This window comes from Prionailurus viverrinus, chromosome B4 (genome assembly GCF_022837055.1).
Source record: "Prionailurus viverrinus isolate Anna chromosome B4, UM_Priviv_1.0, whole genome shotgun sequence".
NCBI classification, from domain to species: domain Eukaryota; kingdom Metazoa; phylum Chordata; class Mammalia; order Carnivora; family Felidae; genus Prionailurus; species Prionailurus viverrinus.
Window position 1 is genome coordinate 9,020,977 of NC_062567.1, and position 21,227 is coordinate 9,042,203.

General features: G+C 39.2%; 1 protein-coding gene across 3 annotated transcripts in view; it reads right to left on the reverse strand.

Moving 5' to 3' along the window:
- The window catches only part of CCDC3 (coiled-coil domain containing 3), a 153,434-nt gene that overhangs the window by 122,991 nt on the left and 9,216 nt on the right, over positions 1 to 21,227 (reverse strand). The window contains exons 1-2 of one of the 3 annotated variants that reach the window (XR_007154114.1): positions 20,511 to 20,745; positions 18,131 to 18,262 (exon numbers count right to left, since the gene is read on the reverse strand). The gene's annotated coding sequence lies outside the window, so the exon portion shown is untranslated. Of the gene's footprint in view, positions 1 to 18,130; positions 18,263 to 20,510; positions 20,746 to 21,227 lie in introns of those variants that run through there. The other 2 variants (XM_047867733.1, XM_047867734.1) reach the window with 2 other exon arrangements.

Sequence of the window (21,227 nt, forward strand, 5' to 3'; positions counted from 1 at the left end):
TTGATTCTGCAGATGACCCAAGTAACACAGTCAAGTACTCCCCAAATACAAAAAGGCTCACCAAGCATTTTTCCTCTTTTTTCATTGTAGGTGGTCCAAAGAACACTAACTTTACTTTCACTTCGGAAAAGTGACATTAAACCACCAGAAACTTCAGGGCACCTGGGTGGCTCAGTCAGTTGAGCCTCCGACTTCAGCTCAGGTCATGATCTCAGGGTTGGTGGGTTGGAGCCCCATGTCAGGCTCTCTATGCTGACAGCTCAGACCCTGGGACCTGCTTCAGATTCTGTGTCTCCCTCTCTCTCTGCTTTACCCTGCTCAAACTCTGTCTCTGTCTCTCTCAAAAATAAATAAACATTAAAAAAAAAATTAAAGCTCCAGAAACTTCAATGAGGTCACAGGCCCCTGAATTTTTGTGGGATCGCCCACCTTCCAGTTCACATTAGAAGCTCCCTGAAGTATTTGCCACTTTATGAACATCAAATCCAATCATCATCATGTCCATCAGCAAGGTAGAGTATGATGTTTTGTGGAATGTCAAGACAATCAAGATCTTGCAGAATAAATGTAACAACAGAATTGGTTTACCCTGAGGCAAGTCTGTGAAAGTGTACTGTCAGCCCTGACAAGTAAAAGCAAACTATTTCTGGTGGTATTTACAAATTGATATGGAGGAAAGGACATATACCAGGTCAGGAGCTGTGAAGCAAATGCCAAGGAACATGTCAATGTGCCCCAGGAAAGAAACTACATCTCAAACAGCATCTGAAACTTTAGTTATCATCTCATTAGTTTATAGTAGACTTCACTCATTCTTCAAGATCCATGTGACTTTTGCAAAGGCGAAACTGATGAGTTCAATGGAGATGCGTAGTATCATGTTTTGCATCGGTCTCAGCCTATTGATAACCAATGCTGTGGCTGGACCAGCCCTTGTGGTTCTTATTATGATTGCAAGACACCATCAGCAATAGCCATCAGGAAACTTTGAAAAACAAGTATATTTCTTACAAGTCCTGCAAATTACATGGCACACCTGAGGCCACAGAGCAAAGTGATGGGTAGGAAGAGAGAGCAGGAGGCTAGAATTCTGCTTTTATTGGGATTGAGGGTGGGATGCCTAGGGTTTAGCAGACTCATTCTTTATTGATGAGTTTAAAACATAAAAGCAGAAAATTAAGGCCTGGGAAGAGAAAAACCAGCAGCCCAAATGCTCAGTTATCAAAATCAACTAAGATCTCTAAAAGAAAGGAGACTCGGGGCAGCTTGACTCTTCATCCAGTCCTGTGGCTGGCACTGTGTTCATTCAAGATAGCTGTCTTTGAAGTGCATGCTTCTTTGAAGTGCTTGCCTCAGCAATCAAAGCTTAAATCAAGAATTTGCATCACAAAAAAGGAAAAAAGAAAAAAAGAAAAAAATAACCAACTATCCGGGCTTACACTACATACCACTATCTACACTTCTTTCAAGCCTTCAGTGGCAGCATTAGTTTTTGCAATCCCCCCAGGGATACTGTCTTACTTCTGATTTACTGTCTCGGTATGAATGGAAGTCCTAGGGGGCTTCCACTTACCCCTTCCTACCACGGTGGCCATCACCCACAGGTCAGAGAGCAAATGTGGGGATTCTGCCAGTTGTCAACCGTGTCTTTTCCATTTATACCTTCAGAAACTGGGGAAATAACCACTAGCTGAGTCTCTGGACCAAACCGGCCCAATATGGGTCTGATTTGACCTAAACTTCATCTACAATCTGAACATGGTAAAATTTCACTTTGATTTTGGGACCCTCTGGGATTTCAAAGCCGTTTCAGAGCCAGGGTCTAGTAATCCCCCAAAAGGTCTTGGTATTTCCTTTTTCCAGTGCACATTCTAGTAAATTGCCTTTGGTCCTTTTAAAGAAATCTTAGAAGAATATTTACAATGTATACTTGTGGCAATGGTGTCGAGTCCTTCCTTAAGGGTACCTGGTCTATCTTGCAATCCAGGGGCTCTGTCTCTGTGAATTTACTTATGTCTGGAAACTGAGCAAGAAGCTTCAGCTCTCCTCTGTGACAACTTAAGTCTGGTTTTCTGCTATGAGGCCTACAGTTTTTCCTGTTCTACAGACCAAGCAATACTCTAGCAGACTCTATATATTTAGTTCTAAGGGACACCATGATCAACTAGCCACTGCCAAAGATCTCTGCCATTCAAAACATTCTGATTACTATTATGTCCTTCCTGCCCTTTACCTTGGATATCCTCACCTTGTCTTAGGCAGTTAAATGCTACCACTTGTCCCCTGCTACTTCAAAATCCCATCATCCCGTTTAAAATCGGGAACCCAACTAAACAACAGCATCTATAGTCATACCTTGCCTAGAAAGGTGAGCAACCACAGAGATTTTTAAGGATGCAGGTGCTCCCCTCACTAACATATATCTCATTGCCTTTGGGAAGGGAGTATCTTTGGGTCATCTTGTGGAATGTAGTTGTGAGCTGGCTGTGCAGGTAATGCATAAAACATTTAGTTCGATATCCCTAACCCCCTAAGCCTCTGGATTCCCTCCTGCACATTATGCCTTGGAAGCTATGGCATCTCAATCTCATTAAATACGTGCTATCATTGAATCCAAATTTTAGTCAACCAGTCAAGTAACCTATTGAGCCATCTCTGGAAGTACTTAAATCTACACTCTCTAGTAAATGCATCAATATCAATAAATTTGGCCAAAACTAGTGTTATACTCTACTCACTTCAGTACCCTGAAGCATGCTGAGCTTTGACCTTAATTATAGTGCTAGCTGACCTTAACTGTGGCTACAATTGCCTTATGGAGACTCTTCTGCAGTGATGAAACATGACAGTTCCGTCAGTGATGGAATCTTCTAAAGATGGAGAGAGCCAGTACTGTCAATATGCCTTTCCTTCTAAAATAAGTTTAACAAAATCTCATTCAAAAACACAATGGAACTTTTTTGAGTTTGATTTTAAAAAATTATTCTAAGTTAATCGCAAAAAGCAAATGAGTGAGTTCTTCCTCTTCTTCCTCTTCTTCATATTATTTCCTGAAAAACTCAGTCCTAAACCCTTTGGTTTGGACCAAGCATATTACATCTCCAAGCTGGGATGGGAGGAGGGATATAGGAGACCAAATAAAGGAAGTAGATTTCAGAATACAACTGCCCACCACAGGAATGAGCCACGAAGGGTAAAGAGGGATCCATGCAAAAGAGTGGCCCAGTGTAGGATATCAGAGCTCCAGCAGGGCTGGGGGGTGTCTCTGCATATGAACAGCATGTCATGGGCTTTGGAGCCCAAGAAGGTGAGGAAGATAACCATGGGGGAGAGCAATTTTTTCAGAGATTCATGTCTAAGTAGGGCAAAGAGGGGGCCTCATATGGGTACAGCCCAACATGAGCTTCAGAAGCCAACAGGGGTAAGGAGGACATTCACATAGTTGTACAGTACAGGATGTCAGTGCATAAGCCAGGGGAAAGGGCTTCCATGTGGAAGGTGATAACAAGTGCAGAGTGTCAGAGGATGGTTAGAGTAAGGTGGTGTCCATGCAGAAGGGCAGCTCAGGGCATGGAGTCAGAGTCTTAGCAAGGTAAAGAGAGTGTCCATTTCAGGAAGGTACCAGCAGCGAGTGTCAGAGGCCAAGTGCATCTGCAGGAGATATGCGATGGTGGCAGTGATGGGAGAATGGATACACACAGGAAGTTGACCAAATAAACAAATATATTAAGGATAATGGAAGCCAGTTTTCTACTGTCAGAGAAAGGAGTTAAAAATATGGAAAGGAAGAAAAACGGAATAAACCCTGTGGTTCATTGTTTTCAATATAATATAAATTATTTTTAAATAATATAGAAATAAATGTAACTGTATGTGACTATCTGTATATGAATATACATCTTTGTCCCAAAAGTCTTAGTGCTATTTCAAGCTTTTATGAACTCAGAAATATACATGTTACATGATTACAAAAAGAAAAAAGAGAGAACAAGAGAGAATTCTTAACTAAAAACTCTCAGCAAACTAGCAATAGAAAGGAATTTCCTCAACCTGATACAGAGCATCTGTGAAAAATCCGCTAACATTAATGTGAAAGACTGAATATTTCCACCTAACACCACTCTCACCACTTCTATTTAACAAATTACTGAAGGTTCTAGCCAGGGTTAGGCAATAAAAAGAAGTAAAATGCATTGAAAAGGGAATATGTAAATTCTACTTATTTATAGCTTACATGATCATCTATCTAGAAAATACAAGTGAATCTATAGCAAAGCTACTAGGACTAATAGGCAAGTTTAACAAGGTGCAGAATACATGATCAATATACAAAAATCAGTTGTATTCTATGTACTAACAATGAACAATTGGAAATTGAAATTTAAAAAATACCTATTTATAGTTGCATCAAAATACATGAAATACCTAAGAATACATCTCATTAAAAAATATGTGAGGGGCGCCTGGGTGGCGCAGTCGGTTAAGCATCCGACTTCAGCCAGGTCACGATCTCACGGTCCGGGAGTTCGAGCCCTGCGTCAGGCTCTGGGCTGATGGCTCAGAGCCTGTAGCCTGTTTCCGATTCTGTGTCTCCCTCTCTCTCTGCCCCTCCCCTGTTCATGCTCTGTCTCTCTCTGTCTCAAAAAGAAATAAACGTTGAAAAAAAATTTGTTTAATAAAAAAAAATATGTGAAAGAATGTACACTGAAAACTATAAAATATTTACTGAGAGAAATTGAAGAACTTTGAAAAATCAAGATATATGCTTTACCAATAGGTCAGGAAACTCAATATTGTTAAGGTGTCAATTTTAAGCAAACTGATCTGGAAATTCAATGTAATCCCAATCAAAATCCCAGTGGACTATTCAGTAGAAACTCAGTAGAAAGGCCATGTTTTGAACAAATGGTGCTAGAGCAATTGGATATCTCTATGCCAAAAAACAAAATAAAAACCTACAATCCATACCTTGTATCACATGCAAAAATTATCTCTAAAGCTTTTAAGAGAAAACCTCTCCTAACTTGGGTTAGACAAAAATTGGGCTTTATCAAAATTTAAAACTTCTGCTTTTCAAAAGACACTGTGAAAAGAATGAAACATCAAGCTATAGACTGAAAGAAAATATCTGCAAAGCATATATGTTTTAAAGGATGCATATCTGGACACAAAAGAATTCTCAAAACCCAATTAAAAAAAAAGACAAATGACCCAATATAAAAAATGGGTAAAATACTTGAACAGACACTTTACTTGCAGTTAGGTTGGCAACCAATTGAATGGAAAAATACTTAACATTGTTAGTCATTAGAGAAATGCAAATTAAAACCATTGCAAGATATCCCTACAAATTTACCAGAAGAGCAAAAATTAAAGAGACTGACCATACCAAGTACTGCTGAGAATGTGAAGGAATTGGAACTCTCATGCATTGCTGGTGGGAATATAAACAATACAACCACTTTGGAAAACAATTTGACAGTTTTTTTTTAAATGTTTTTAATGCTTATTTATTTTTGAGCAAGAGAGAGAGAGAGAGAGAGAGAGAGGGAGGGGCAGAGAGAGAGGAAGGGGCAGAGAGAGAGGGAGGCAGAATCTGAAGCAGGCTCCAGGTTCTGAGCTGTCAGCACAGAGCCAGACACAGGGCTTGAAGCCACGAGCCATGAGATCATGACCTGAGCTGAAGTTGGACACTCAATCGACTGAGTCACCCAGGCACCCCGACAGTTTCTTAAAAAGCTAAAAATATGATCAGGCCATTCTACTCCAGGTATTTACCCAAGACAATTAAAGCATATTCCATACAAGGACTTGTTTATCAATGTCCATAGCAGCTTTATTTGAAATAGCTAAAAACTAGAAACAACCCAAACATCCTTCCACAGGTAAATGGGTAAACTAACTGACAGACAACGAAATATTACTCAGCAGAAAAGGAATGAACTATTAACACACACAAAACATGGAAGAATCTCAAAATAATTATGCCAAGTGAAAGATGCCAGACTCTTAAAAAAAGGAGTACATCATATGGTTTCTTTTATACAAAATTCCAAGAAATGCAAACTGATATATAGTATCAGAAATAAGATTAGGGGGTGCCTAGAGCCCAGGGAGAGATTGTGAGAAGGTAGAATTACAGAGAGATATAAAGAAACCGTTGGGGATAATGAATATGCTAGTTATTTTTACTGTGGTCATGTTCTCTTTAGTGTATTCATGTGTCAAAACTTACCCACCAAAATGTACATTTTAACATATGCAGTTTAGTGTATGTCAATGGTATACAAAGAAAACTATGTTTTAGGGACACCTGGGTGACTCAGTCAGTTGAGCGTTCAACTCTTGATTTTGGCTTAGGTCGTGATCCCAGGATCATGGGATCAAGCCCCACATCTGGCTCCACACTCAACCTGGAGCCTGCTTTAAGATTCTCTCTCTCTCTCTCTCTCTCTCTCTCTCTCTCTCTCTCTCTCTTTCTCTAAAATAAGATATAAAGAAACAAAGAAAACTGTTTTAAATTTATTTAATTACTATATTGTGCCATATATGATTCTAGTCAATTTTTAAACTTTGTAAAACTTTCATCAGTTACTCCCCAGTGACATAAAAGATTTCCTTTAAAATTCTAGCTTTCAGGTCATACAAAAAATGAGGGTTTTCTTTTGAGACTCTCATTTGTTTTGCTTTTTTTATTGAGACCTAACTGACATTCCATAAAATTCACCCCTTTAAAGTGTACAATTCGGTGGTTTTTAGTATATTCCAAGGTTGCATAACCATCACTGCTATGTAATTCCAGAATATTTTCATCACCCCAAAAGGATACACCATACCCATAAACAGTCACTGCCAATTTCCTCTCCCCTCAATCTTTTTTTTAATTTCATTTAATAGTTTTTTATGAATATGACAAATATTCCACCTGAGCTTTTCACAGGTGACCTTTATCACATTGAGGATGTTCCCTCCTTTTTCGAATTTCTAATTTGTTGAATGTTTTTTCATTAGAGTATTGGGTTTGCCAAATGTTTTTCCTTTGTCTATTTATGATCATGTGATTTTTATCTTCTAATTTTAGTAAGATGGTGTATTAATTTTCATGTGTTGAACCAACCTTGCATTCCTGGGACAGATTCCACTTGGTTATGGTGTACAATCCATTTTATATGTTGCTAGAGTCAGTTTGCTAGGTTATTTTTTTTGAGGATTTTTGCATCTATATTCATAAGAGATAGTGGTCTATATTTTTCATTTCTTGTGATGATAGTGGTCTATATTTTTCATTTCTTGTGATGATGTTTGTTTTGTTTTGGTATCAAGGTAAGACTGGTCTCATTGAATGAATGAGAGTTTCCTCTCATCTTTTTTTTTTTCTGGAAGATTTTATGATGCATTGGTATTAGCACTTTAAATGTTTCATAGAATATACCAGTGAAACCATGTGTTCCTGAGCTTTTCTTTGTCAAAAGTGTTTTGATTACTGATTCGATCTCTTTACCTGTTATAAATCCATTCAGATTTTCTGTTTCTTTTTGAGTCAGTTTTGGCAACTTGTGCCTTTTAGGAATTTGTCCATTTCACCTAGGTTATCTAGTTTGTTGGAAGAAAGTTGATTTTATGCATACATGCCAGTTTGATGTGATCTCACAAGAAAAAAATCTAATGGAGATACATCCAATGACAGATCTGACCAAGCCAGGAAACTTCCCCTAATGGGAACCAAGCCACTGGTCTCAGAAATTCTCATCCATAAAACTGTTCAAACAAACCTTAAAATAAAAATTTATTACTCAAAATTCAAAAAGCTAAGTGTAAACAAGTATAAATAACGAAACTTCCCAATGACATTTTTTTGTTAATTTATAGCACTTGTACTTCTGAAGTTGTTAAAGCCTAAGACTGCACTAAGACTATGGGGACATCCTCACACACACACACACACACACACACACACACACACACACACACACAGCCTAGCCTGAAGGAGCTTCAGTGATCAATTAAAATTAATAATGATAATAATGGATTATAACCTATAGTTTACTATGCATGATAATTGTAATTATAAATACAGTAAAACCTTGGTCTGTAAGCATAATTTGTTCCAGAAACATGCATGTAATCCAAAGCACTTGTATATCAAACTGAATTTCAAGAACCAATGGCTCACTTGTGATCATGTGACGTTCGGCATCAAATATTACTCATATTGCAAGACATCGCTCATTTATCAAGTTAAAATTGTTAGAAATGTTTGCTCATGGGGGCACCTGGATGACTCAGTCAATTAGGCAGCTGACTTCAGCTCAGGTCATGATCTCATGGTTTGTGGGTTCGAGCCCTGCATCGGGCTCTGTGCTGACAGTTCAGAGCCTGGAGCCTGCTTCGGATTCTGTGTCTCCCTCTCTCTCTACCCCTCCCCCATCTGTGCTCTGTCTCTTTCTCTCAAAAATAAATAAACATTAAAAAATTAAAAAGAAAAAATGAATGTTGTTCATCTTGTGGAACACTCGCAGAACAAGTTGCTCACAACACAAGGTTTTACTGTAGTTTACTATTTACAATCGTAAATCCACGAATAAAAAACATTTCAGGAATATTTACCTAGTTACAAATAGCTCCCAATAACATATTTATTTATTACAAAGGACAAAAAGGATAACTTTATAGTTGGAGCAGTCTGGCAGAAACCACCTGAGTAATGGGACATATTGAAATCACGTGACACTTGATAAAACGTAGTGAGAACAACATCACTTCTATCATGTTCCTGCTAAAGGTGTGTAACATAAATATAATAGGGAAGAAATATCAGACAAACCAAACTGAGGAATATTCTACAGAATAATTGGCCTATGGTCTTTGAAAGTGTCAAATTCACAAAAATCAAAGAAAGACCCAGCAGCTGTCCCAGATTGAAGGGGATGGAAAAGACATGCAAAAGAGTAAAAGCAAAGTATGATTCTGAACTGGGTCCTTTTGCTATAAAGGACAATATTGGGACAAGTGGCAAATCTTGAATAGGGCCTGACATTTCAATGATGGTAATCTATCAATGCTAATTTTCTATTTCTATGCCCTTGATTGTAGGAAATGCACGCTAATTAATTTGCAGATAATGGGGCATCATGGACCGATTTATTCTCAAATGGTTCAGGAAAAAAATTTGTTGGTACTTAATCTGCAACTTTTGTGTCCATTTGAGGATGCTTCAAAATAAAAAAAAAAAGGAAAATTAATAAGTGGAATAGTTAAGATGTGTTTAAAAGAGGATTAGCACGAATAATTTTGCCCTTCCAGATATTAAAGTATATTGTACAGCTACAATTCTTGAAATGGTAGTAACTATGCAAGGAGCAACTTGTATATCAGGAGAACAAAACAGGGGCACCTGGGTGGCTCAGTTGGATAAGCATCCAACTCTTGATTTTGGCTCAGGTCATGATCTCAGAGTCATGGAATCAAGCACTGCATCAGGCTCTGCACTGAGTGTGGAGTCTGCTTAAGATTCTTTCTCTATCCCTCTGCCCATCTTCTCCACTCAAATGCCCTCTCTCTCCCTCTCTAAAATAAAAAATAAAATAATTTTCAAAAATAAAATATTTCAAAAAGGGGAACAAAACAGATCTATGTTTATAAGGACTTAATATAGTATATGGGAACCACCCTGTCAACAGAGACTGCCTCACAAATTGTCGCACATTTATGTACTCCAGTAGGTTATCACAATTAAACATAAATTTTATAAATTCCAAAGGACGTGCACATGATATAACGTTAAATGAGAGAAGAGTAGAAATGATCTGTGTGCACATGATAGGTTCTTGGGGTGCTGGCAATGTTCCATGTCTTGACCTTGGTGGTAGCCATACAGTCATTAACTCTGTTTCATAAATATGTTCCATGTATTTTCTTGATGTATGTTACAACAAAAGATCTTTAAAAGGACACCAGACCCTTTGTTATACTGGACTATAGTGTAGATATTGAGCTGCTAAGCGGATCAAATTTTAGAGCCCTCTTACACAGATGAGGAACCAAGTTTCAAAAAGTTAAACCATTACTCTCTGGGAACTGATAGGTATCAAGGTCAGGATGTAGACCCCTCTGTGCTTTGGCCACAGCACTACCCTGTGTCCCCAACATTAGTGGTGAGAGAGACAACAGTTATTGTGATTATGTGCCCCAAAAGTGTGTCAGACAGTGCGCTGGGCACTTTACACATATCAGTCATCTAACCCTCACAGTAGCCTGCAAAGAGGGTATCATTACTCCCAATTTGCAATTCAGGAAGAAGGACACAATACAGGCAAAGAGTGAGGCTACACTTCAGATCCTAGTGCACTCACTAGACAAACACTAATTAGCAGCTCTATGTCAGGCTCTGGAAAGATATGGGAGACATAAAGATGCAAGACAGAATCCCTACCCTCTGGGAGCTTACCATCTTGATAAACTCCAAAGTTCAACCAGTCCATATATGCCAACTGCTCTTCTCCAATAGGAGTGCCTACTGATTTGCCTAAATACAGTCCCGAGTCAAACGCTTCTCCCGATAGCAAGTTACCTCACCCCAAAGTTAACAAATGAACAAAACACCCCAGCAGCTATCATTCAGAGTGATCCTCCCTGAATTAGGTTCAGAGCTTTCTTTTACACTTGCCTGTTCTTTTGTTATTATACATAGAGATTAGACCCAGAAGGATTGACCAAAGACCAACTTAAAAATAAAAGACATTCTTTCTATTATATCACATTTCCTACTTATGCATTGCCTTTCTTGGAGTCTCCCAACGCAGCTATGTAAATGTTAACTCATTCTTCCTTCTGGTATCCTTGGGAGGCAGGAAGCCAATGTTATTTCACAGATAAAGAAGCTAGAGTCCCAAGAGGTGAAATGCCTTCCCCGGGGTCACATAACTACAGGCAGTTGGGGGTGCTGGGAATGGGGTATGGGGTTAAGAATCCCTGCCTGGGGTCCCCTGGCTCCCAAATGGGGTCTCTTTCTTATAAGATAACTTGGTATGTTAAAACAGTTGGAATCTTGCTCTATAACAGGAATGTTATGGGACTGCTGAGAAAAAAACATTAATGCATGGTACATTTTCAGGAGGAAGGTTTAGAACATGTGGCCATCGCCTACAGTAGTTGAAACTGCATCCAATTTGGGGACTAATATTTAGACTAAATGACCCTTCCAGTGACTATGAGTCTATGACAGCTTTGTCCTGTCAGGAGAGGACAGAAACAGGGGCCTAACCTCTTGATAGACATCTTAATCTGTGCCATTTTAAGTATATGCATTTCAGTAAGAAAAACGAGCTAAGTTTGGGGTGGACAAGCACCCCATAACAATGCGCTATGCTTGCTTCCTCACTCTACTGCTTGACGAAGTCACTGCCAACGGCAGTGGTTGGCAAAACAGAAACAGGGAGACTAGTTCATTTTTCAGGTAATCAAGAATTCCTGTTGTAATTTTAAGTCTATCAAATCAAGTTCCCAACATCCTCCTGTGTAAATTTTTAGATACTAAATGGAAATGTGAGGCATGGGTTGAGCATTTTATACTCTATACTCTATAGTAATCACTCTATATTTGTTTCAACAAATAACTATCAACATTTACCTTTCAACTACTGTGCATCAGGCACTTTTCAGTCCCTGAGAGTATAGAAATGAATAAAGCAGAGACTATGTGCCCTTGGGGTATACATCCACCAAAAGTCAAACTGGTACCATCGATAAGTTGGGGAAAGAAAAAAAAAAGTGTCTTTGAAGACATAACCTTATCTGAGAAAGAACAACCTTTATCTGAGAAAGCAACTTGAAAATCTTCTAGTTCAACATCCTCTGAAACGCCTTCATTTAAATGTTTAAACGTCCTTGTAACTGACAAGGTTAAGGTTAAGCATGCCAGGCCAGTCTCTGAAAGAAAATCTTCCTTTTTCATGTTAGAGTACAACTAACCCTCAGACTGAAAGCAAGGTGGTTTTCATTGACCTTCCTTTCACATCAATGTCCCTGGAATGAAAGGGGAAAAAAAAAAACAAAAAACAAGCCAACGTTAAGGAGGGGTGGAAAGAGGGTATATGTGTGATTATCACAAAGCTGCCATGAGTTTCCCTGAGACAGTGTCAACAGTGGCTCTTTCCCATAGGAAGTGAAATCTCCTGGGGAAGTGTTGGAAGCCACGGAGGCTGAAGTGGAGCAAAGTTCTTAAAAGGGAAGCGTCCCCCTGCTGCAGGGGAGGCCCGCAGCTGGGCCCACTCAATAGACTGCAAATGCAAAACTGCATAGACCGGTTTTCACCTCTGAGCAGTTGCATGATTATCTCAGCTCATCAGTATCTGTCAGTATCTGCTGGGGGGGGGGGGGGGCATGTGCAAAGCCAATGGCATTGCATGCATGGGAAAGTTTACAAAGACTCCAAATATACACACCGCTGTGTGTTTTCAATCTGCTGGCTCAATGTTTTTGCCAGCTGACAGAAGAATTAAAATCCTGTTGAAAAGTTTGCTGGAGAAATGGACTCTTATTCTGGGGGAAGAGTCTCACAGGCGTTTTGGCTTGGTAGGACATTGTGAGGACTGTTCAGAAATGAATAGAAAGTGTAGAAGTTTGGGTGTTCTTATGTTTACTATGAAAGCATCACATTAAAGGGGTTAACAAATACCGCTCTGAAACATAATTGAAAGTAGATAGCACTGATTATGGCCTTTTTTGGTATCCAACTGATGCATTTTTAACAAAACCCTAAAGGCATTACAATTAGTGGTTTTTCCCTAAGTGATTCTTCACCTGCACTCTGCATTTATTAACCTTTCTATCCCTGCTCTTATTGCCAAGGAATAAGTGGTCAGTATTCTAGCAACTTCTACACCTAAGGTAAAGTACTTTGTACAAGAATATCTGCTTTTTCCAAATTTTCCATTACTGACTTTGTTCCACTTAAAACATTTGTTCCATTTAAAAACATTAAGACTTAGTGCCAGTGACCCCACTTTATACATTACAGCTTTTAAAAATAAGTTTCCAGGGGCACCTGGGTGGCTCAGTTGGTTAAGTGTCCAACTCTTGATTTTGGTTCAGGTCATGATCTCACAGTTCATGGGTTTAAGCCCTGTGTCAGGCTCCATGAGGGATTCTCTCTCCCTCTCTCTCTCTGCCCCTCTCTGCTCCCTCTCTCCCACATGTGCGCTCACTCTCTCTTTCTCTCTTTCTCTCTCTCAAAATAAATGAACTTAAAAAAAAATAAGTTTCCTGAATCTGCTTTAATAATATGAACACTAGATATAGTGACTGGCACTCATCAGGTACTCCAAATTTGTTGAATGAATTAATGAATGCACATGTTCTGTAGCTATAAATGTACAACATCAGCTTTCTGAAGTTTGTTCAACACTTAAACTGGTTATTTCATTTAAATGTTCCTGTGTATTGAATTTGTGTGTTTAAAGGGATAGATTATAGCTATGCTATAAAATAACTATAAATATCCTGCTAATTATTTATAAAAATGAGTTTTGTAGACATAACTAAGCTTAACATTTACCAATAAAAAGTAGATCTAACTCTTCTGGAACAACCCTTTAAAGTAAACCAACTCAGAGGCGCCCGGGTGGCTCAGTCGGTTAAGCATCTGACTTCGGCTCAGGTCATGATCTCACAGTTCGTGGGTTTGAGCCCCACGTTGGGCTCTGTGCTGACAGCTCAGAACCTGGAGCCTGCTTTGGATTCTGTTTCCCTCTCTCTCTGCCCCTCCCCCACTAGCGCTCTGTCTCCCTCTGTCTCAAAAATAAACAAACATTTAAAAAAATGTTAAGTAAACCAATTCAAAGTACACCCGTTCCTTCCCGTCTTTGTGCTCCTCCATTACAACTTGATCTTGTCCCCACCTCCAGATCTTCTCTCAAGACCTGCTCCCTCCGCTTCAAGCATCCCTTGGAGTCAATACCCTTCTAGCTCTAGTGCCAGCCTTTAGGAAAACTTGGCTTTAAAAAATTATGCAACTTTTTTCAACAACAAGTAATGAGAACTTCCACTCAGACAAGCTCATGTCCTGGGAGCACCATCTCTTAGTCCATTGCTAAAATGGTTCTGCCCAGAGGCGCAATTCTTTTGCTTGGTTCTCTCTCCTCTTTTCCACGGGGGAGAATGAAGAAAAAATTACAGAGTGATCTGCCCTCAGAGTGGAAGAACTCCCCCATTCCTCAACTTTGTGACTTCCCCACATCTCATCCCTCAATGGGTAGATTCTCCTCCAATAAGATGGATATTGAAGAGGGATGGGATTCTTCCATCCTTTCTACTTTTCTATTTCTCTACCCCCTCCTTCCTCCACCCTCCCACAAGAGATGAAGAGTTGCTAATTTTATTGATAAGAGCATAGGACATTCACTAGGTCCCATCTACCAGTAAGTAGGTTCTTGGTGCCTTTAAGGGCCACCAAGAACTTCTTTCTCTTCAGCCTCCTCCTGTGCAGGCTGTGCGAAAGATCAATTCTCAGGGCATTCATCTCTTTGTTTCCCACCTCTTTCACATCTATAATGGCATGCTAAGACAGGTGTGGGGACCCAGACTTCTTTCTAGCTCTCTCCCTCCCCAAAGTTTGACCTGAGTGGGTTGTGCCAAGATTTAGATTCAGGGTGAAAAGTAGGAAACTCCTCTTAGACCATAAGCCAAACACACATGCTTCAACTCAGCTTTCACCAGAAAGTGCAGCATTGTCTGGTACCAGGGCCTGCCCAGCTATATTTATGGCAGTACAGGGGACCTCTTAGTATATGAGTGTACAATATCTGAATTGTTTAAGAGCAACAAAGTCATCATAAAGCAAACCTATGTATTAATAAACTGACTTCTGATGAAATTAATCTCTAACCAAAGCCCCTCCCTTTCAAGATATCAATATCTTCCTCACCATTATAGCAGATAGTAAAGTCAAATACAGTAGAAGCCTACTGTGAAAAGAAATTGTAAATACTGCAAAAGATGCAAAATTTCATTAGTTGATTAAAGAAATATTATACAGCTATTTGAAATATATGCAAAGCCAGAAATAAATGATATAGCATAGTTTGCCAGTTAACAAAGAGAAAATAAACAAGAATGATAACATAAAAGATACTTTCAAAATAAAGATATTCAGGGGGCACCTGGGTGGCTCAGTCTGTTGAGCGTCCAACTCTTGATTTCAGCTCAGGTCATGATCTCACAGTCATGGGATTGAGCCCCACACTGGGATCCACACTGAACATGGAGCCTGCTTGGGAGTCTCTCCCTCTCTCTCTGCCCCTCCTGGCTCAGTCTCCCTCCCACCCCACCTCTTAAATAAATAAGCATTTAAAAAATAAATAAAGATATTCAACTGTCAACGGATTCACAAAGTGCTTGGGAAAAAGTAAATACAACTTTTGACTATTTTTATAAAAATAGCTCTTTTGTGATAATATGGCAAAAGTTCAACATAATGTAAAAGATATTCTATCCTGCTACTGCACAATTTTATCCAAAAATTATTAGCCTCCCAGGGCACCTGGGTGATTCAGTTGGTTGAGCATCCAACTCTTGATTTCAGCTCAGGTCATGATCTCATGGTTCTTGGAATCAAATGACAATGCAGAGACTGCTTGGGATTTTCTCTCTCCCTCTCTCTGCCTCTTCCCTACTCACACTCTTTCTATCTCTCAAAATAAGTAAACATTAAATAAATAAATAAGTAAATGAAATAAAAATTATTACCTTCATGATTGGTTTATCTATTGCTGCATAACAAACCAGCCACATATTTAATAATTTAAAAGAATGAGAACATAACATTTCTCACAATTCTATTAGTTAATCTGGTAGCTCTTCCACTTCATATGATATTGTCTAGGATGCTGGATTGATAAGAAAATCCAACATGGCATTATTCACATGGCTGAAAGTTGGTGCTAGACATTGGCTGGGAGTTTAGCTTGAAGTGTTTTCTGGGACCTCAGTTCTCCTCCATATGGTTTCTTGGGCTTTTCATAGTTTGGTGTCTAGGTTTCAGGAAGTATTGCTTCAAGAGAGCAACTCCCAAAGTACAAGTGCTTATCAAGTCCTCAGTTGCATCAAATTTGCCAAATTCCCATTTTCTAAAACTTGCCATGTGGCCAAGCCCAGAGTCAATAAGGAAGGGAATACCAGAAGGTAAGTTTCACTAAGGACCACCAAAGTACAGTCCACAAAGCACCCTCTGGCCTCTAATGTGTCCTGCCCTTCCCACGTTCAAAATACACCACCCTCTCCAAAGCTCTCAAGGTCTTATCTCATCAAGTACAGAATTTCGTCATCTAAGTCAGGTCTAGATGCGATCAAGGTCTCCTGAGTGGAGTTCTTTTTGATCTGAAGACGTGTCAACTAAAGACACAAGTTTTCTGATCCTCACACAGTCAACATGCAATGAAGAGGCAAGGAAAACTTCATTAGGTACTTCTACTCAAAAAGGTTGAAAATGGGAAAAACACAGCAGTTACTGGTCCATAGCAATTTTTAAATCCAGCCAGACACATATAGGCAGTGTTGTTGTTTTTTTTTTTTTATCATGACCTAGTTCAATTTCCTGAGAGTGATTTTCTGTGGCTCTTACCTCCACCCTCTGTGCTCTAGACTTTGTTCTGAGCTATCCTTATTTTTCCAAGAGAAATGACCCAGGCTTGCATCTAAGCTTCTTTCCTTGGCTTGCTTCCTCCTCCCCAGAGGAGTTTGAGGATCTTAAGTCACCTTCTTATTTTGAATTTGTCTCTGTCCTTTTAATCTAGGCCAGTATAATTTCAGTACATACTTTGCATTTTTATGTATCAAATTATAACTCACCCTAATAAACAAAATCACACACACAAATCTCTTCAAGACAATCCTTTCTCTGTTTAGGGAGTGCAAATCAGAATCCCATGGGAAAATACTCTTTAGCTTCTTAGAAATATCTTTGTCTGAGAGGATCTTTGAGATACTCCTTATGTCTTTCAGATCCCATAACACAGACCTGAACCCTGAAGACATATTTCACTACCAACACCTTGGATTTCATCTTCAAATGAAGGTCATTTCATACTTTGAGAAATTTTTTTGTAGAGACTGAGGGTGAAAAACAATTTTATTAACAAACCCACATGTTTAGAGCCTCTTTAGTTCTAAGTTCTGCTTGAAATCTGAACAGTTCCTTCTTTGGTTCAGCTTGTTCCCCCTGTACTTTACCACAGGAGCAAAAAGAAGCCAGTGGCACTTTCCACATCCTTCCCAGAAATCTCCTTAGTCAGATCCACAAGTTCAGTAGGTACTCTCTCTGTTTCCCGGAATACCACAAGCAAACAGTTTTGATCATTGTTCTGCCAACATATAACTCAGGTTCTCTGTTCTTCAGCTTCCAATAGGAATTTCCTCACTGCCCTTCCAGACTCCACTAGCAGTCTTTTTGTAGTTCCTCCAAATTTCTCCTTTCCTTCTACCAGACTCAAAATCAATGCCAGGTCATAGTTTCTGTTTTAGTTATCTGTTGCTGCATAACAAACCACCCCTCACTTACCACAATTTATTACTTCCTTTTTTTAATGTTTATTTTTGATATAGAGAGAGAGTAAACAGGGGAGGGACAGAGAGAGAGGGAGACAGAGAATCCAAAGCAGGCTCCAGGCTCTGAGCTGTCAGCACAGAGCCCAATGGGTAGCTCAAACCCACAAACTGCGAGATCATGACCTGAGCTAAAATCAGACACTTAACCGACGGAGCCACCCAAGTACCCCACAATTTATTACTTCTTACATCTCTGTGGGTTGACCCAGAAGTTATTATGCTCCACATGTTATAGGCTTGAAGTCAGAATGTCTAGAAAACCTAAAATGGACTCACCTAGGGGCACCTGGGTGGCTCAGTCGGTTGAGCATCCGACTTCGGCTCAGGTCATGATCTCACAGCTTGTGAGTTCGAGCCCCACGTCGGGCTCTGTGCTGACAGCTCAGAGCCTGGAGACTGCTTCTGCTTCTGTGTCTCCCTCTCTCTCTGCCCCTAACCCACTCACATTCTGTCTCTGTCTCTCTCAAAAATAAATTTTAAAACTTTAAAAAATAATTAAAAATAAAATAAAAAAATAAAATGGACTCACCTCCGTGGCTAGAAATTAGTACTGGCTATTGACTAGGAGCTCACTTGGAGTTGGCTAGAGGGCCTCAGTTCTCCTCCACGTGGGCTTCTCTCATGATTGCTCATGTTTTCTCATAGCATGGTGGATGGGTTCCTAGAAGCATCCCAAGATAATAAGGCCCAGTGTGCAAGGACTTACCAGCCTTTTACTTGCATCACCCTCGCTAATGTTCTACTGGCCAAAACTAGTAACATGGCCAAGCCCAAAATCAGTATGTAAGGAACTAATAAGAGTACAAATACAAAGAAGCTTGGTTTGTTGAGCACCACCAAAGTTAACAGTGTACCACAGCCCTAAAATTAACACATGTTTTTGTTTGAGCAAATGATTAGTGCATAACTGTCATTATAAAACTATGTGGTTGGGGTGCCTGGGTGGCTCAGTCGGTTAAGCATCCAACTTCGGCTCAGGTCATGATCTCACAGTCCGTGGGTTTGAGCCCTGCATCGGGCTCTGTGCTGGCAGCTCAGAGCCTGGAGCCTGCTTCAGATTCTGTGCCTCCCTCTCTCTCTGGCCCTCCCCCGTTCATGCTCTGTCTCTCTCTGTCTCAAAAATAAATAAACATTAAAAAAATAATAATAATAAATAAAACTATGCTGTTAATTATAAGGCAAAATAAATTTGTTTTTATAAATTTTGATTTTAGTTTTCCAAAATCATACCTATCAACCCTGTTTTACTTTGTCTACTATGACATTTTGGTCCTTACTTTAAGTGGATTCCATTTAAGTGGACTTTTTCTGGTTATTTTCTTTCCCCTTTAGTTTTTGTGCCTTAGTTTCACTGTCAGGTCAAGAACCCTTTGCAGAGGAGGAGTGAGTCATAAAACGGAATTTGGGCATCATTGGTCCTTGGAAATAATACCATCATAATAGCACCCACACATCAACCCTCATGATGAGATGTATTTTTTTTAACTTTACTCATGAAGAAGAATTAAATAGTCATTCTCCCAGAAGCTTACTAGGCACCAATAACCATTTGCCTTGAAATTACATACAATAGTACCTTCCTCATCAAGTCTTAATGACCTACAGCTTTTACAAACTGCTTCTGTATGAGAGTTCTACAGAAATTAGATCTGAAAGGCCTATAGATGTTACAAAGAACATGTGAACAAAGGTATACTTTTTAAGTAGAGGTTTAATTTTGATCTCTGCTACATGTTTAAGTTTTAAATGAAACTTTAGTAAGAGTACATTGTGTTTTATAATACTGTGCAGTCTACACTTAGCATTGGATAGCTGGGATATGACTTCTTTACATAATGATAGAAAAAATCTGAAGTGCTTGAATTCACTGAGACTTAGGAAACAGTCTTTTCCATTCTTATTTAATCCTTGATGAAATTACATAATTTGTTTTAAAAAGGAGGGGTGGCTGCAAGTCTAACCAAAAAGTATACATGCTGATCATTTTGTTTTTCTTCCATGAGATTCTTAGTTTAATCATATAATAGTCAATGTAACATAAGCTTCCTTTTTTTTTTTTTTTTTTTTACACCAGCATAAATCTGACAGGTAGTGTAACTGAAACTAATCAAAATGCTTCCACAGAGTCAATGATTTCAACAGTGCTGTTTTGGGCCTCCCAAGGGTGTTGTTACCTATTTTTTCATTTCCTTTTCTTGAACAGATCTATCATTTTACCAGGCCCAAACTTTCCGTTCATCTATCTTCATAAGCAATTAACAAAGGATGCCTCCTCTTGGCACTGTGTCATTTTGACTTCAGTTTCCATGGCAATCTCAAGTCATTTTTAAAGGACCTGTAAATGTTGCTTCAATATGAGCTCTGTTTCTGGAAACTTGAAAACAAAACTGCCAAAGGCAAACCAGCTGGCCTGTCACCAAGGGATGAGTTTGTGAGAAGCATCAGCTCCTGGGTTCACAGGTGAATCTCACTAGTGATTCCTCTTGCTAAAAGACATTTCCCAGAACCCAAAATACACCTCAGGAGGTAATATGCTCTACAGCAAACTCTTTCAACAAATGGATACTGTCTTATTTTAAGGAACCTAACGAGAAAGAGATTGGATAGCTTCCTTCAGAAAATGTTTCCCATTAGTCATGATTTATCAGGAATTTCTTCACATCCCTTAATATTATGAAGTCTTCCCCTTTGTCTCTTTTCTCTCTGAATTCTCACTACAGTAAAACGCTGACTATTCATTCATTCACAGCCACCATTCATTGGGTAGCCACCATGTGCCCTTATTATATATCAACACTCTACTGGGTAGTTCATCATTCATCGCTATGACCTTACAAAGTAAATATTATTAGCCCTGTTTCATTGATAATGAATTAAAGCAATAGTTCAGAAAGGCAACATTAACTCACCCAAGTTCTAGTCATACAGCCAGTAAATGCTGGAGCCAGCATTTAAACCTCATGTTCTATCTTCTCAATTAGTGATGGAAGCCAAGGTCAACACTCCTCTTAGGGAGATATTATTATTCTGCAGGAGAATGTTTATCACATGTTTGACTAGGACCCCTTGGCTTACATGGCCAGGTTGATGCACTAGATGGTGTCACAATGCCACTAAGTCAGTGGACTAGCTCAGAACAGAATTTAGAACACATGTGACCCAGACCACCCAGACACTTGAAGAACCTTATTGGGATTTCAAGTTCATTTTTTTCTAATGTGAGTACTCAGTTCTTAGTTAATACAGCACTCACAGATGATAGAAACAAACCAAACCTCTAGGGATTTAAATGGCTTGTCCAATTTCACACACACACACACACACACACACACACACACACACACACAGGGTATATTGGAGTGAATTTGTAGATTATTGCCAATCCCTTGGCTCCATCCACTAAATAACTGATTTGGGTTGAAGTCTTAGGAAGATGAATTGATGATATACAAATACACACATACAGGAAATAGAAGGATAGTAAAATCCAAAGGGCACTGTCTCTCCAATAGTCAAATCTACAAAAACCAAGATGCTGCCTTTTTACAAATAAGGTATTGTTCCAGATATTTCTGGACTATAAATGACTTGAGGACAGAAAACACGGTGTCTCAGTCCCCACCACA